Source organism: Microcebus murinus, chromosome 3 (genome assembly GCF_040939455.1).
Source record: "Microcebus murinus isolate Inina chromosome 3, M.murinus_Inina_mat1.0, whole genome shotgun sequence".
Taxonomy (NCBI): domain Eukaryota; kingdom Metazoa; phylum Chordata; class Mammalia; order Primates; family Cheirogaleidae; genus Microcebus; species Microcebus murinus.
In genome coordinates, this window is record NC_134106.1 from 88,470,335 (window position 1) to 88,486,732 (window position 16,398).

General features: G+C 45.4%; 1 protein-coding gene across 1 annotated transcript in view; it reads right to left on the reverse strand.

The window, feature by feature from the left end:
• The window catches only part of HS3ST1 (heparan sulfate-glucosamine 3-sulfotransferase 1), a 30,190-nt gene extending 14,103 nt beyond the window's left edge, over nt 1-16,087 (reverse strand). The window contains exon 1 of the mRNA XM_012737589.3: nt 15,139-16,087. The gene's annotated coding sequence lies outside the window, so the exon portion shown is untranslated. The remainder of the gene's footprint in view (nt 1-15,138) is intronic.
• Between the last annotated feature and the right edge of the window lie 311 nt (nt 16,088-16,398).

The window sequence follows — 16,398 nt, forward strand, 5'->3', positions numbered from 1 at the left end:
ACTCATGGCCATACAGGGTGTATGGTGTGGACAGGGAACAATGCAGAGGGAAGGCAGACAATCAGCTGTGATTACATTAGGGTTAGGGCTGTGAGGGGACTAAAGACAAGCTGCTTGTGAGTAGGGCAGAGAGATTCATGGATAATGTAACTATAATAGACACATACGCATCACACATAAAAACCATTCTGGTCTTATTAATGTGTTATGAAATAAGAAGAACTCTAAGAAAGCTACGTTTAGAAACGGTTTGTTTTATATTTCAAAATCAAAGAGACATGGGTAATCTCTTAATAAGTATTTCTTCCTCTAACTCTTAGAAGACAAAGATGTTGGGGGAGGGAAGGAAGAGCAAGTAGGAGGCTGCATGAGATAGGCTTTCTTTTTCTTTTTTTTCTTTCTTAAAGTCTACAGCACCGGGTATTCCCAGGCAGTCTCCTATCCAAGTGCTAGCCATCCTTAACCCTGCTTAGCTCCTAAGACCATGCGTGTTCTGGGTGGTATGGGTACAGACAAGATAGGCTTTTCTCTTTTGCTTCTTCTTTTGCAGTCTCCACTGGATTTGACAGGACCTTAGTAGGGCTCACTCATAAAGTACTTGATTTCAGCTCCTTCAGAGAGAAATCTAAGGCATAAAACCTTTGTGTGCATGCGAGAGTATGTGCACATGTGCGTTTCTGTGTGATGGCTCCAATGATGAGCTATGTTTTCAAGACTTCCAGCTACTGGCACACCCTCTTAAGGCCATCAGCGCATTAACGAAGCTAGCAAATGCCTCAAGGTCATGCAATTTTTCAACCCATAGGATATTTCCACGAAGATGAGATCTCAGAGGTATCTGAACAATGAAACTAACTGTGGCTGCCTTGGTCAATAAGTCACATTGCTTTTCTACTTTATCAACCACATTCGCTTCCCCAACAAGCTGGTTTGAACACACAGGGCTGGGTTTGTATTCCAGATGGTTACCAAAACTAAACCAGCACAGTCATTAGTGTTCAACATGCCACGGAAAATAAGTAGGTTTGGCCAAAGAATGATGGTATGGTTTAAGTTAAATGAGGCTTTCAAGACTGTGTTGAGATTTCTGGATTAGCTTTCCATAGTCTTTCTTCAAATGCTCAGATTTGTAGGTAAAGAGACTTTTAATACTGTGAGTCACTAGTATTAAGAAGTAACTTTTTCTTGCAATTATTATCCTCCTTCCTCCCTTCTGCAATATAAAACTAGCAAATTCAGACACTTCCTAGGGTAAATGTCATTTGCTCAGGACACAGGTAGTCAGGCCTCATACGTGCAGGCTCTGTAGGCATTACCCAGGAATACACGAAGAAGATGGGGTCCCATCCCAGGGAGCTTACTGTTTAAGGCAAAAGATGCACATGGAAACTAACACCACCAATCTAATGTGATGAAGCAGGCTATGAAATAGGCATGATTTTATCAACTTAAAGGAGGATGGGAAGAAGAAATTTGGGATATGGTTCATGGAGAAGACACCTGAGAAAAAGAGAAAAACAAAGTTCAACACTTTTAACTAAAGTCCAAGTTGAAGTATATAAATAAGAAAAAAGAGACATAAATGGAGTGGTGTGGGAAGATCAAAGCAATTGGATCTAAATCACCTTGGTTTTAAATCCTGAGTTAGTTATGTGCTCTTGGAAATGCTACTTTTCTCTGTGGGCCTCATTTTCCCATCTGAAGAAAGGGAATATTGCCTACTCTTTTGGGTGTCCATAACGATTAAATAAAATATTATAGAAAAAATTATCCTAGCCCACCTGACACATGGGAGACTCCCAATAAATAGTAGCTCAGTGGTATTCATTCAATAAATAATAGCTTGAAGAGAAAATGAAAGAGCAGTATTAGTAATAATTTAGGTTTTATAACTAGTCGTGTCTGCTTAAATTGTCATAAGGAAAGAAACTACAACATTCTGAAAATTGACAAGAAGAAAACATTCTTCAGTGAAAGCACAAAACCGTTGCTGCATTGAGAGCTACACAGGGACAGATGACAGAGGAAAAACATAATAAAAAGCATAAAGTGGCTCTTAGTCTAGTGTTTTTAAAGGACACTTATTATAAGACAATTAGCCTTTGTGCTGCCTTTAGTGGAGAAAGCTTAAAGAATTACTCAAGTTATAAAAAGTAGCAGGTGATGACAATCTTAAGCACATGTATGGGTTTGCTTAAAGCAGTGGGGCCTCCTGGCCTCTGTACCCAGAATTCCACCAAATGGCCCCGATTTGGTGGAATTTCCAACCCAGAGCCCCTCTGCTGCTTTTGTTGGAATTTGTGTGGCCAAGGAAACATGGCTGGGAGTCAGAGCAGGCAGGAGCAGGTTCTACTTGTAAGACCGGAAGTGTAAAGACGTCCCTGGAACAGGTCCTGCATGGCTGGGGAAAAGCTGATGCACATCATCGGAGAGCTCAGGAAAGGGCAGGGCACAGGTGACACTGGCCTTATCCAGAAAATATTTTCTTGAGTCACTTTCGTTCCTTTACGAGGTGCCAAAAGACAGCTGCCAATCTGAACTCAGGAAATATGACCTAAAATACCAGCTTCCCCTCAAAGACTCTCACTTGCCAACTGCCATGACTGAAGGCCCCTCCTTCCAGCCCCTGTCCCCTGACCAATCCATAGTTCGGGCAGTGACCCAGCACTAATACCCTGGACCAGGCGTGATGGGGATGAAGGGCTTTGCCTTGCTCCCCGGAAGCTGTTTCCTGAGGAATGCAGCCAAGTCAACAAGTGATTATAACAATGTCACCTGCAAATTAAGGATCTGCCTCACTCAGGACACACTAGGTTAGGTTAAGTTACATACCACATCTCAGCACTTCCTCCCCGTGGCTGCTTGTCCCACAAGGGTTGGTGGCAGGACTCTGCTTACTCGAGTCTCACAGAGACCCAGATAGAGCAGCTGCTGCCCTGAGTCCTGCAGGTGGCCAGGCTGGACGCGGGGAGAATGTGCACAGAGCATGGGCTGGCTGTGACGGTTTCAGGCCTGGTGACCACATGGCAGGGCCGTCCCCCTCACATTCACAGGGCCATGCTGAACTTCAACTAGGAGGGAAAGCCCAGTCCTGCCAAGGGCCTAGAAGAGAGAGATCCACTGTGATTACCACACAAGCAATGATTTGCTGTGAGATGGGGAGGCAGTGGGTCAGGAGAGCATCCAGACAGACCTTAAAAGGATGATGCAGTCTGAACCTGATGAGAAAAGGTTCCAGGCAGAGGGAACAGCATGTGCAAAGCGTGTGAATATCTACATCTTGATTTATCTGAGCACAGAGGACGGTCCTGTGGTCAGATTATGAGGTTGTATGTATAGGATGGAGAATGGCAAGGGTTGATGCCTAAAAAATTAGAATGTGACTGCTATCCTGTGAAACTTCCATTTTAGCACTAACTTTATCATAAAAAAAATAAACAGTAAAAGAAGAGCTAGCTTTCAAGCACCCACTATGTATGTGCATTAAACACTCCAAATTAATTAAATGCATTATCACATTTAATCCTGATGACTTTATGAAATGGAGGGTATTAGAGTCTGTGGATTTTCATTCAACAATTATTTCTCAAGTGCTAACTGCTAGGCATTGGTTCAGGCTGGGTACAGATTTGGGGGCTCTAGACAAAGTTCTCATCCTCCTATAATTTAATCTATTGAAACAGATTAAACATTAAATAAATGGAATGGGTGAAAATGCATAATTAAAAAAGAATACATAAGTTTAACATGTACTTACTAGCAAATTGGTATTAACGGATCAATACCTAAGTGGACATATAGGATTAATATATATCAGGTGTCGGGAGGGTGGGAGGGGGGAGGAGGGAATGGGTATAAAAAATCACAACGAGTAAATTGTACAACAGTTGGAGGATGGACACACTTGAAGCTCTTACTAGAGGGGGGGGGAGGGCATGGGCAATATATGCAACCTTAACACTTGTACCCCCATAATATGCAAAATAATACATAGGTTTAGAGAGACTATTAACTTGCCCAAGGTGATATTGCAATGAAGCCACATGGCTGAGACTTCATCTCTTCTAGCCTCTGAGTCCTGCACGTGAACACCAATGCTGTAAACAATGGGAATTCATGGAACACCCTGCATCGGGAGATAGAGTAGGGGCCTGATTATACTTGTGTTTTACTAAGATTGCTCTGGTCAGTGGGAGAGATTAACACAGAGAAATACTGCAGGTTGCAAACAGTTATAAAAGTTGCAGAGCTAGGGAGAAAAACACAAACGGAAATCAGAAAGAGACAAGATTGGTATTTTAGCCGAAGATAGCAATAAAAGAGAAGTCAGGAAGCTCAGCAGGATCAATTACCAATTGCAATATACAAACATAAGTGTAATAGTTGCCCAAAGGCAAGAAGGATTGATTCAGAGTTACCATATTCAATTAATTTTCCTTTTTCATTGCTTCAAATGTCTTTGTGCCTCAGTTTACTATTCTATAATTTTTTTTTTATTAATGTGGGCATGTAACCTAGTTTGTGGCTCAAAGAATCTCAAGGAAAATCAGGTTTTTTTTATCTGATATGGAACAAAAATACTTGCCACCAGGTACTGAAATGATTATTTGAATACAAACTATGATAAAGATTATTTCTCCTCTGTCTTGCAGTGGAAACAGATATTCATGACATATTTCTCATCATATTTATCTGTTATTTGAATAACACTTGTTTAAAAAGTAAAAACAAAAACAAGAATCTCAAGGGAAAAAAATCTTCTGGAGGCTTTTAAGAAAGATTTCCCTCTCCGATTAAAAGAAGAGAAGTTGCCCCAATTTGCTCTCTTCCTATGTTAGAGCAGAGTGATGAGATCAGATGCTTGGGGACACTGTGGCCCTGTCACCACCTAGAGGGGAGGATCAGCCAGAAGTAGCAGGTGGACTGAAAGGCAACAAGCGGCTAGGTCCATGAGGACATTCCTAATCTGCTTTTCAATCAAAACCAGGCTAACCAGCAAGAAAAATTAATCATTACTATTAGGTGCCACAATATAGACACTGAATTATGTACTAGGCTCTTTAATGGTTGCTTTGCATACATCATAAAATGTGATTCTCATAGCAAAAGTCCACAGGGCTGTATGTTTGCATTTTATAGATAAGGCAGCCACGTTTCAATGAAGCAAAATCATTTCTCCAATGTCCAATAGTCGAATAATACACTCCCTTCTACATCAGGAAACAGTCTCTTGTGCCCAGAGTCACCATGAACTCCAGAGTGCTTGGGGAACGGAGCTCTGGCCCCAGAGATGAGCCTGTGTGGCGGCATGACTGATGGGGTTGGACCCGTCACCCCAGAAATGATCAGTTCATGCAGTGCATGCAGATGGGGCTTAGAGACAGGATTCCCTGAGCAAACCCTTTCTTAAGGAGGAATCGGGGCAGAAGAGATAATACCCTGAAACTCTTTTATGATGGTTGAAGTTCAGCTAATAGAAATCTGGGACCACACCACACAAAACCCCCACACAGTAAGAGTACCACGAGGGACACCGGGTCTGTCCCTCCACAAGATGGCACTCGGATCCCTTGTCTTCCATTTTCATCTGCGGTTTTATGTTGTCACAGAAACAGAACAGGGAGAAAGGCAGAGGCTTCACTGTTTCCATAGCACTTCATGTTGACCATTACAGTTCTGTGTCTTTTCATCAAGGTCATGGGGCATTAAGTTGTGGTCCCGAGAAGCCCCTGGGGCAGGGAGAGGGCGTGACATTCACCTAAATGACTGCATTGGGACTTACTCAGGTGCTGCCCAAGACTGTGCTGTCACGAAACATCACCGGACTTTCATGCTCCTTAAACCCCTTTGTCTGTTGTCCACGGCTGTTCTGTCCACTGGTCTTGCCTTCCTCTTCTTCCCTTTCTCTCCTTGTACTTTATCTCATCATCTAACCACTCCTTCCATATCTTTTCTACATTGCTGCTTCTCATCTGTTGGCCCAGAAAATGAATAAGGTTTGCTTGAATTATATAAAATAAGACTAAAGAAACAATGGACAAAAGGCTGAGATACTCTCCATGAATATGATGTATGAGATTTAGTTTCTTGTCTCTGTGATATGACATTGAGTTTGTAATCCAAAGGCCATCCTTGCTTTCTCTTATCTTATTGATAGCATCTTTTCTTTTCTTTCATGCTAACTGTGAACCAGGCAGAAGAGAATGGGCACAAGAGAATGTCCCCCTGATTTAGAAGGAGGTATATTATTTGAAGTATTAGACATTAAGGAAATGATTTTGCTTCATTGAACCTTGGTTGCCTTATCTGTAAAATGGAATTATACATTCTTATGGACTTTTGCTGTGAGAATCACATTTTATAATATATGCAAAGCACCATATAAATGCTTGACATAACTTATTCATTTAATAATGTACATGAAACTATCTTTTGCTATAATTTTAATTATGCCCATTTTGCAAATGTGGAGACTGAGGCTTACAAATATGAAGTAATTCACCTCCTATGGCCTGCCGGAGAAGTAGCCTAGTGGATTCTAGCCAGATTTCTCTGGATAGTTAAGTGTTTATGCTAACCATGATGGGCTTATGACTTTTTTCTGGTCCAAAGTCCATATAAACACACTGCTAGTAAGCAGCTCAGGTTAAATGAGGAGTTATTAATATTATATCCATCAGAAACTGGTTATTTCTACATGCAATACCTCATTATTGAAGAAAGCATAAAACTCTGCTTTGGAAAGTTTATATGCAACAAAATTCTTGTTAATTTATTTCCCCATCAGATTATTACCTGAAATGGAAACACAACATTTTCACAGCCTTCCTCAGAACAACATGCTCCAGCAGTCTCAGGGGAGATCTAGGATTCAATTTATAATCTGAGGTCATCTACTTGGGAGGGAGGGAATCTGAAAGGCTCTCTAACAGTTTTATTAGCTTTGGATTCATCTGATGCAGGAGCAATTTCAGGTGTAAGTTTTCAAAGCACAAAGTATCCCTTCAGTGCACTCAGTGGAGCCCTTGTGTGAGCCTGGCCTTTCTAATTCCAGCTCTACAGTAACCAGCTTGGAGCAATATTTGTATTAATAAGGCACTGTCTTGGTGGACTGAACACTACCCTGGTGGCCCCACAGGGTTGAAATAGATGAGAAAGAATAGGGCTCACTTATTAAATGCACAAAGACTGCTGTTTTGCTCTATGCTTGTTTTTCTCCCTTTAGCAAACAAATAAGCTTGCCTTGGTTCCAGCGTTCTTTTACTTAGCTCACCAAGGAAAACTCCCTTTGGACCATACCCCACCTCCCCATAAGTCATAAGTCATTTCACCTTCGAAGTTACACTGTTCTCTTTCTCTAACTTCCTCTGGTTACTAAAACTTTGAGAAAAGTAATCTTTCAGAATTGTTACCATATGATGTTTGTTTAATAAAATACAGGATGCCCAGGTAAATTTAAATTTCAGATAAACAATGACTAATTTCCTAGTATTTAGTATCTGGGACATAGCTATACTGAAACATTATTTGTCATTTATCTGAAATTCAATTGAACTGGGTGTCCTGTATTTTTATTTGCGATCAATAAATCTGGCAACTCTATATAAGAAGAACATAACTCCTATTGAGCATCATGCCAGGTACTTCATTTCGGCAATCTCCTTTAATACTCATTAGAACTGAGAAAATTGAGGCTCCCAAATTTGTCTATTTCTCAGGGTGACACAACCAGTAAGGACCAGGCCAGAAACTCCAACAGCCATGTCTTCCAAAGTCACGTTCTTCCTACCACAAGAATAACTCCAATATCTAATCCCAGAAATCTGTAACTGACACCCCTCCACTCCTCGTTCCTAACCTGGAAACTGGGAAAAATCTGGTTTGAGAAGTAATTTAAGAAAAATGCAAGCCAGTTTTCCAGAGGAGGCTCTCAGCCCACACTCACTCCCTGCCACACAAGTATTTATTTTTCTGAGCACAGCTAGGCGAGCATGCCTTTTCATTTCAGCTGCATCTGCAATCACCTTTTTCCCACTGTATTTTAACTGCTGATACAGAACTTTGATTTACTCTCCTAAACTAAAGAGTGAAGACATTTACATAAAACAACCTATTGCGGGGTGTATGTGTACCTAATATGCAGGAATTCTAAGGGAAATTCGACAAGACATAAAATGCTGAAAATGGAAGTTCCTGAGGGATAAAAGGAGACTTGAATGTTTTAAATCTAAGTGTATTTCTTCACTTATAGAAAAAAATGGGCTACTCAGTCCTCCAGGGATTTAACAAATCTCTACCTTTAACGATTTGCTCACTGCAGGGAGAGAATCATGACTGTGGATCCAGAGTCTGCCTCTTTCGCTCTTGCTATCTAAGAAAAGCTGCTTCACTTCTGGGCCTCAGTTTCCTTAAATATAAAATGAGGATGGTAAGAGCTCTTCTGCTGCTCTTCTAGAACCAGTGATGGGAGACAAAAATGACGGCGGATATTATCACATTTTCTGAAAGTAAGGAATTATCGTCACTACATTCTTTTCATGCCAGAGCGCTTCTGCACGAGCAGACCAGGATCTACTCAGCAAAGGGCTTGTGTTAATGTGCCAGTTATTCAGCTGGATGGACCACATTGGGAATCCCTAAAATAGACAAATGAGTTCTCGACAAGGGTTTGAGGGCTACACAAATTTAGACTGTGTTTTATCATACTTCTTTGGCTTTTCTCTCCATGTCTCTCTCTTCTCTGAAATATTTCTCCCCCTCTGAAGCCTTCCCTTGATTTCCTCAGACAGAAATGCTGACTGTTTGTTCTTTTCTGAGCAACTATTTGGAACCAGACACACTGTTCTGGAAACTGGAGCTAACATAAACCGCCTGGCCCCTGCTCTCGTGGAGCATATATTCTGGTGGGGGAGTTGGAGATAGTATTCAAGTGAACCAATCGAGTATCGAGATGACTCCAGAGAAGCCTATTTGCTGCACAATTATGCAACAGAAGGAATTATTGCTATGAAAGAAAGAAATAGGATGATGAAAGGGGAATATTCTTGGGATGATCTGGCTAATGAGACAGAAGCTTGCTAATTTGTCAGACTCCCATCCTAAACTGTAAATTCATCAAGAACAAGAACTATTAATTTCCTGCACAACTGCCCTGCCGACGACAGTCAGTATCAAAGGTTGGGACAGATTTGGGAGAGGGTGTGTCAGAGTCTCAAAGGGCAGAAGTACACTTCATACTTGGAACGATTTTTTAAAAAATATTTTGTTTTCATAAGGAAATTTTGTAATAATAAAAGTCATTGCCAGATAAAGAAAGTAAAGCCTCACACACACACACACACACAAATCTCCACTGATGATAGGAGTCAGGTTTAATGTGTGTTGAAAAGCACAGATCAAAATTGGTCCTGGCACAAAACTGATGCTCAGTTAAAAAGGTGCTGAATGTCAGAATTCTGAGCATGGATACTTCACAGCTAAGGCATCCTTACCACACTGCTCCATTACGGTCGTTAGCTAATCATTTGTGATCATGTGTCAATATCTTCTGTGCTGGCCTAAATTTCCTTGAGGACTGGCCCTTGATTGGTTTTGTTCACCAATGTATTCTAACACGTTGTGCAATGCTTGGCACATGGTACATAATAAACGTCCTCAATAGTCAATTTCATAAAATTGAGAATACAGCCCAATATGGGGTAATTAATGCACAAATGTAATTCCCAGAATATAATCAAGGATCCAAACTCCCACAGGTAAAAATCCTTTATGTCAGACAAGGCCACTTGGCCTTGGTTTTGTTGAGCCAGAGACTGAACAACTACAGGTGTCCCCCCCCCCCAGGCTATAGGCCTAAGCCTCCCCCAACCCAGTACCCTGACATTTCCTATCACCTTCCCCTGATTTGTTTGGGTTTTTTTGCTTGTTTTTCTATCTAAGTAGGAGAGATTTTGCTTATCTATCTTGCTTTTTGTCTGTCTCCCTCCACTAAAAGATAAGCACAAGGACCAGGATTTCCATCTGTTTTATCCCCTGCTGTGTCACCAGTGAGCAGAACAATACTTGGTACAAGGATGGAACTCAATAAACATGTGTTAAAGGAGGACACGTGATCCTTGTAACTTCTTACAGAGGCCAGGACAAGAAAACCCCACGCACACTGTAGATGTGAACTGTAACTAACTAGAGCACTGTCTATACTGCACTCTTGCCTGGATATTTTGGGTAACTGATTCTTCTGAATCTCATACTCCGATCAAATTTCCTTTCCATCCCTGGAAACCAGAGCCCATAAATGGGAAGGCCTGTGCCGCAGATTTGAGGTCTACCTACAGAAGCGTTTGCTTTGGCCCACATGGTGTTATCTAGAAATATAGAATTAGCCGCTGGCACTTAAGTCAGTAGACTCCACATTAAACTGTGAATTCACAGTTTATCTTGAAAATACAAAACCAGATTTGGCACGACCAGGCGTGATTCCCACCTGCAGCCCCTAGTCTGGGCCTGGCCTACAACCACGCCCCTTACTCAGCCACCCGCCCAGGGCCTAGTCCATGCGGACTGTCACTTTCCTGGCTGCTGAAAGCCTTTGAGTTTGCGACCCCTGCTGGAAAACTACCAAAAAGCACATAACATAGAGGAAAAAAACAAAAAATAAAAATGCCCATTGGGCTCTATTTCTGTTATGTTCAGGCTATTCCTTGGAACAATGATGTATTCATTTTTCCAGACATCGGGTAGTAGCACATAACTATCGAGAAACTATAGCCTAGTAGATATTATCCTAACGACCTGAAAAAGCTATAGACTTAATTCCCCATGGGTAGAGGAAGCTGAGAATGCTTCATGCTGGAGACAGGCCTGAAGATGAATTGTGAGAGGCTGTGCACCAGCCGGTTACAATTCTGGCTAACTCAGAGAGAAAAGGAATTTGCTCGAAGACTAAGGGTTGCCTCTAGGAATTGGTGAGAAGCTGAGCAGCCAGGATTGGAAGGAACGAAGGGAACCTGAGCACCAGGGAACATCTCAAGCTAGTGCCGAAGGAACGGTACCCGCTGGGACCACACCCTGGGACACCAATGCTGCTGACGCCACCTGATTCACCCCCTAAGGTGGCAAATAAACACGAAACTGTCCCTGTGTCCTTTAGCTAGTCCCTCAAGATTCCAGGCTCCAGGTGGGATCATTCAGCTAAGTTCTAGTTCAGGGTTGGAAGATATGGACAAGGAGAAACACCAGCAAACAAACAAATCAACAAATAAAAAAAAAAAAAAACCTCTATGGAGGGAGGGTGTTGTTTCCTAAATAAGAGGGTGTTTGGCTGTTCAGCACTTTCCAACCACTTAACAGGGAATTAAGTGGAGATGGAGGGAGAGAGTGTAACAAGCAGAACAGCAGAGTGGAATGAGAACAGACAGACCTGAATTCCGATCTGGAGTTCTTTGTACCTTTAGAAAAGTAATTAAGGTTTCTGATCTGCAGATTCCACATCTCTAAAATAGAAACGATGCCATCTGCTCTCCAGGGTTGCTGTGAAGATTCAGTCCAATCATTCATTCACTTGTTCCAAATATATTTATCGACTACTGAATGTCTGTTAAGTACCAGGCACTGAGCTAGGTTCTGGGGAGAAATTCTGAACAATACCTAAAAGGCAATAGGGAGCCGGTGCTTTATGCTGATGACAGATTTAGACAGGGGAGATATAGGTCATCTTGTGAAGCCGGCCGTGTTTCATTTTTCCCAGACTTATTCACTGATCTATGACTTTTTTCCTTTTTTGATTAATCAATATCAGGGCCCTCCCTCCAAACAGATTTTTCTTAAGATATATAACAAGCATTAAGTTAAAAAGAAAAAAAAAATCTCTGAAAATTCACTCTGATCCAGAAAACTCTGATTAATCATTCTTGCTGAGAAGTAGCAAGCCCTGGTGCTTGTAGAATTCAGATGGAGTGAGGACAAGGAGAATGGAAAATTATATGAGGTCTTCCTCCTCATTTAAGGTTTTGCATATGTAATTTACTCAGACATATCAAAACTACAATTAAAATGAACATTATACATAAAATAAAAAAATGCAGGAAGGGCAAATTAAATATCCCTGTACAATTCCACAAGTGTTTTATAACCATTAAGGTGCTTTTCATACACATTTTCTCACTTTCTCATAGTAATCCTCCCGTCACTATTTTACAGAGGAAGAACGGGAGGCTTAAGAAGGGAAACATGGTTTGCCTAAGGGTGTGAGGCCAGAATCCAGCTAGCACTCTCTTGCCCTTCCCTGTAAGTAAAAGACAGCCTCAGTCAAAAGCACTAGGTCACATAGCCAGGTCGATGGACGACAATAACACCAAATTAATAGGGACCAGCCCTGATCCTTTCCAACACCAGCTGGAAAGTTACTACTTTCTGCAATAGCTGGAAAGTTACCGGGTTTCCCATGGAGCAGCTAGAAATTACTCTTCTGCCACAACTGTCTCTCGCACAAAGACCCTGGCTTAGACGCAGGAACCCTGGGTTAGAGGCAGGCTCTGACACCTGGTATCTGAGCACTAACTTCAGGTGCAGGGTCAGTTCCACCAGAACATCCATACATTTCGCTGTGCCTCACTCCAAACCCCAGCCTCCATAGACAGAACCTGACTCAGTACTCATGGCAAGTATGTGCCACCGTGCGCACTGATCAAGCAACTTACACTAGCCAGTCCACCTCTCTAGCCCCATTCCCAATCAACATCAAGTTTTAATTTAAGACGAGAAAAGCTTCCCCATGGCTTTGCCTTTCAGAGCGCTCTGAGGAGGGAGGAGGACTTTTTAATAAAAGAATTTCTTCTTTCAACAAGAAGAGCACAAGATCCAACTTACAAGGAGTGTGGTGGTGGGGGGGTACAAGATTTCATACTAGGCAATACCAACAGGGGAGTAAAGAGCCCTTGGCTTTCCCAGACTCCCATTTGCAAGTTCAAAGTACCACTTTGTCACCAGGTTCCCAGAACCAAAATCTCCCATCTTAAAGCTACAGTGCATGTATGACCTGCAGCTTCACGGTAGAACAACAGTCTAGAAGCACCGCTCAGGTAAGCCTCACCAAAGGATCTTCGCTCTATGCTACTGTCATAATTAACTGGTTCCCCTTAAGAGTGCTTAGTCATGAAGTTGTCCACCTCTGTCAAAGTTGGCTGAAAGAGTTAGATGGGCTAACTGAATCCTGGGAAGACTCCTTTAGAAGCTGATCTTTCTCTGCCTAGCGCTGGAGAAAACCTTATGTAACACAATGGTCCATTTCAATATGCTATTTCTACAATCCTGTGGGGGAAAATCTAAGCACTGGAAATACAAAGGGAAGGGCAACGCGGGGATTTGCAGCTGAAGGGTTCGTCTTCTGAAATTTCGGTAGGTAAGGCTTATTCTAACTGCACCCAGAGTTACCCAATGTTACCCGGAAAGCAGGAAGCAAGAATAATTCCGGACGCCAAAGGATGCGCTTTATAAATGCCAGGTGGCAGAAGTTAGGTTATCACTCCCTTCTTTTTTTTCCCCCTTGAAGATGTAATTCCTGGAATTAACCCTTGCGTGGAAGCTAGTAATTGCATTTCAACAAAATAAGGTGAGATTTGGCTGCAAAGCAAGAACGCGCTGGGGAAACAGAAGGATCTTGCGTGCGCTCAGGTTGCTGCCACAGCGCTGCCGAGCACCCAGCACCCCAGCACGCGGGGACTCATCTGGGGACAGGCTCCCGGGCGAGCGGTGGCAGGGTTTCCCTCCGGAGCTTGGGCTGCCGGGCTGCCAGAGAAAGAGCGGGCACCCTAGCTCCTCGGCTTCTTGGGCTACTCTCCTCGCCACTCCTAGCGGTTGCTCCCTGCCAGAAAAAGACTGCTTTTGGGAGCGCAGCCCAAAAACGATGGATTTAGAGTCGCCTCCCCAGAATCCCCCCCAAAAGCATCTTGGCATAAGTTGTGGATAAAAATAGCCCGAGATAACGCTGGGGGAAGGGGAGGAGCGAGACTCGCGCAAGGCAAAGCAGGGATACGCCTGGCTCTGCAAAGCCGGGGCAGAGAGGGAGAGATGCAACCCCTAGCCCGAGAGACTGCCCTGGGTGTGCTAGGAGGCGCGGATGCTCTTCCAGCAGAGAAGGGTGAAATGAAAGACCTATGGCGCCAGCAAATAACTGCACAGCCCGGCACACCCCACACCCTGCGCCGGCATCCCGGCTTTAGCTGCCGCTTCTCCAGCCTCTCACCGGCCTGCACTCCAGGTTCTGCTCTCAAAGCCGGCCCTCGGTCCCCGGGAAAGGATGGGGCCAGGAGGGGGAGCAGCGCGCGGGCTGCAGCTCGGCTGGGAGAGCGCACCTGGAGAGGGCAGGCGGGGCGAGTAAGCTCCTCGTTCAGATCTGGGGGCTGTGCATTCCCACCAGAGGTTCGCGTCCCGTCACCCCTCATCCCCATCCTCTGCCACTACTCAAGGTGCCCGAAATAGAAATCGAGAAGGAAAAAAATAGTAAAAAGTAATATGAAAAATCACGAGTCGCATGCAACTGGCATTTGGAAAGAGAGGCTACTTACTGTCCCAGTTGTCATCTCAATCTCTCTCCTTGCTAGCACCCCCGCCGGTGGGGAACTGCCCAATCGCCTCCCTACTCCAACCGAATGCAAAGGTAAACCAGATCAAGACTTCTCCAGCCCGGAGGCTCCCTCGGCCAAGTTACTTTTGCGGACTGTACCCCCAACCCAGTTCCCGGCCCCGAGTGGTACCCGGCTCCACTGAGCGCTGCGCTCCGGCTGCCTCACACCGCCCCAGTGCGAAGCTGCCGGCAGGAGCGAACCTCCAGACTCTGCCTGGGGGCTTGGGGGGATCCAACCTATTAAGAGTCAGAAATCCAGATCCCTGTCCTTATAGACCAACAGTCCCTGGGGACTTCCACAGCTGAGGTGCTAGAGCAGGAGGTGAGGAGGATGGGAAAGCCCTGGGTTTCTCTTTCCTTGTTCCTTGTACATCTACCCCACCTACTCCAGCCCCGACTCATCTTCGGTTCTGCACTTGCCCTAAGTCCAGGACGACAGACGAAGTCGCCGCAGCGGCCCCACGCCTTGGCTCTCCCCAGCCTGGAGCCCTCAGCCCCGCGCACGCTGTACTTACCTGAGCCGCGCCGCCGTCCAGCCCGTCGGGCGCTCTGAATAGGTTCTCGGGCTGGGCCATGGGCAGCACTGCAGCGCACCCGCGGCGGGTGGAGCGAGTTTCAGGACGTCGCGGGAGGACAGGCGGAGAAGTGGCGCGAGCACCCACTGAGACCCGGCGGTGGCGGCGGCTCGTGCCTGCCAGCGCGCTGAGGACCTTGCAGGCGGGCGTTTTGGTGCTCAGTCCCGGGGAGGGGAGGAGCAGGAGGAGGAGCAGGAGCAGGAGGAGGGGACGCAGGAGGCCGAGCCCTTAGGGAGAGCGCGTGGGGCCAAGGAGGATCGCGAGCGCCCACTGCTGCCCAGCCTGCTCTGGTGCTGCCCCAAGTCCGGCCCGCCAGGTGTCCTGAGCTCCACCCTGCGCTCGGCGGCTCAGCTCCGCCCGGCCTGGCACCCAGCTTCCGCGGTGGGTCCAGGAGGAGTCAGTCCCGCCCACCTGGTGCGGCTGCTCCTCGGGTTTCAGTCCAAGGGGAGGGACCAGCGCTACCGGGAGGGTGGGCGGTTGGGTTAGAGAATCCTCCGTCACTGCAAATCTGGGACGTCCGGTCTACTCTCAGATCCTAGCTGGGTCGGAGCTTACCTCTTTCCCCACTACCCAGCTCCGCACAGGCACTGGCACCTGTGCTCCATCCACGTGCGTCTGCACCGGGCGTTCCCTTCTCGGCAGGTGACCCACCTTAGGCGCCGGTGCTCCTAGCGCGGCCCGGGAAGCAGAGGGAACCATCCTCTGGAGCTCGCTCTGAAGCCGGGCTGGGTCGCGGAGCTGCAGCCTGGCCCGGGATCCGCGCGGGGAGCCGGCTTCAGAGAGCGGCCTGTGGCCATTGCACACGCCCTCTCCTTTGGTGTCGCGTCTGGGAGTGGACGCCGGTTACCGGGAGAGCGCGGAGAATTCCGCTCGGCTTTTGCTGGTGTACTAGGCTTGCAGACGTCAACTCGGAAATAAAGCGGGGTCTCCCTGCCCCCGCCCCCCGTTCCGGAGGCGGGGAGCTTTTGTGGGATAAGTGACCGGCATCCGGTAGTTGGATCTGAGACTGAAAATTTCGAGGAGCGCGCAATTGGTTGGAATCTCCTTAGAGAAACTGGGCTGCCTGCTTGCTGCTTGCTGGAGCTAACGCAAGTTGCCCTCAAAGGCAGGTCAGCAACCGTACAAAAAAAAAAAAAAAAAGCCGAATGCACATCAAAGTAACTTCCTTAGATGAGATTTCAATAGATCCTCCATATTTTA